The sequence below is a fragment of the Choristoneura fumiferana genome, chromosome 8, assembly GCF_025370935.1.
Source record: "Choristoneura fumiferana chromosome 8, NRCan_CFum_1, whole genome shotgun sequence".
NCBI lineage: Eukaryota > Metazoa > Arthropoda > Insecta > Lepidoptera > Tortricidae > Choristoneura > Choristoneura fumiferana.
In genome coordinates, this window is record NC_133479.1 from 19,680,818 (window position 1) to 19,682,920 (window position 2,103).

Below are 2,103 nucleotides of genomic sequence, written 5' to 3' on the forward strand. Positions count from 1 at the left end.
ATAGAAAATAAAACGGTTAGGTTATCATAATATTCGAGTTAATCTTAAAAAGTGTCACCTTGTTTGGCCAAAATGTTGGTTACCATGTTATACTTATCTTAACCTTAAACTAGGTACATTTCATTTATAATTTATGTACATTTGTATTGAAGACTTATTTCAAGACTAGGATAGGACTAGAGTAGAGAAATAAAAGATGGGATAGATGAGTTTTTGAAAATTAAATTGTCCTTCATTCCGGTCTAGCATTTAAAAAAGTCTTTGCTTCAAACAAATTGAAATGATTTAAATGAATTGAATAATGGTTGTGGTGGCCTATGTCCAACAGTGGACGTCATATGGCTGATATGATGATGATGATGATGATGAATAATGGCTACTCATTTTGTAATAAAATTTGAAAAACAGTTTCTTTTAACCTCTCTCTATTTGAGGTTAACATCATTAAAAGTGTTTTTTTTGTACGTCTATCGTATCGTATCGTATCGTATTATCTGTTTCGAAGAATCGTGACTAGAAATAAGCAAAGGAAGAGAAAAACGAAGACGCTGTGACTGTTCACAGAAGATTAACATTTCACAATAGATTTTGAGGATACAAAAAATGTCAAAGCCCATTGTTGGGCAGTCAATCCTAATCCTGTAAAACTGTCATAACATTGACATGGCCTTTACCTGCCGTGGGACACAATATTCAAATGTGGGGGGGGGGGATACTAACGTTTCAAACGGTTGTTAATGGGTACAGTCAACATCGTAAACTTCTGAGCAAAAATTTGTTCAAAAATATCTGAACACGCTTCTACGCCGTTAACAATAGAGTCGTGTTTACATATTTTAAATCAAATGTTTGCTCAGTTTATGAACTCGACTGTACCTAATAGTTCTATTTGATGTCGTCGTCAGTCGACTGTATAAATATTTATCGCATGTTTCATCTGAAGTATGTATTTAACGAAAATACTTCAGAGACTTCTATTATTTATTCGAATCTTCGAATTATAACGAAGAGATTTTCAAATCTTAGACAGGATTCAATTATGTAAATGCATTATGTCTTCTGATCGTTATGCCAAATGTTAGTATACTTGGTGATAACGTTTACAATAATGAGACCACCAGCGAATACGCATGAAATTACTAAGTTATCGCCAAGGGTTTTAAAAACTCCATATATCCTTCAACACCACCAAACATCTGAACTAAAAGATGGCGTCTTTTTTGCCCATTTTTTTCGCGTAAGATCATTCCATTTGGTCCGATAGGACTGTTGGTTTTAACTTTAGCGTTTCGAATGCCGTTTTTGTCACATCCGTTTTATATGATCCCACAATGTGATAACAGTTTTTATGGTGTCCTTTCGATTGTGGTGTCTTAACTCTGGTACCTGCTCCCTGCCCTGTAATCCTAAGAAGAGACTCTAGGACTGAATAATAATCCTTTGTAAAGATGATTAAGATAAGAATTTAATTTTTGGTTTAACTAAGGCTACGTTTCCACCAGTGATGGGCGAGGATGTGTTGCGAGAAATATGTTTTTCATGAACAACCTATAGAAACGCTTCATTCACTTTCCTCGTACGCACGCCCTGCTGGAAACAACTGGTGCAGGTGGTAGGACCTTGTGCAAGGCCCGCCCGTATTGCTAACACCATCTTGCTCGCTAATCCTGCCGAGAAGCAGCAGTGCTTGCACTGTTGTCTTTCAGCGTGGAGAGTAATAAGACAGCCGGTGAAATTACTGGCACTTGAGGTATCCCATCTTAGGCCCCTAGGTTGGCAACGCATCTGCAATCCCCCGGTGTTGCAGGTGTCTATGGGCGGTGGTGATGTCTTACCATCAGGAGACCCGCTTGCTCGTATGCCGTCCAGTCGAATAAAAAAAAATCCTCGCACATCTCTGGTGGAAACTAAATCCATTGCTATAATGGTTTATTTCTGAATACTTCACCCGACCAGCAATTTTCAGAATTTGTGTTTCTTCACTAAATCCACACTGTCTAGGTAATTGGCAATTTAAAACATCCATATCTTCCCATTTTCATATAAGATATATAATTTATTGAAAAATCTTTCACAATTAGGTTTGATGCACAATCCTTGATA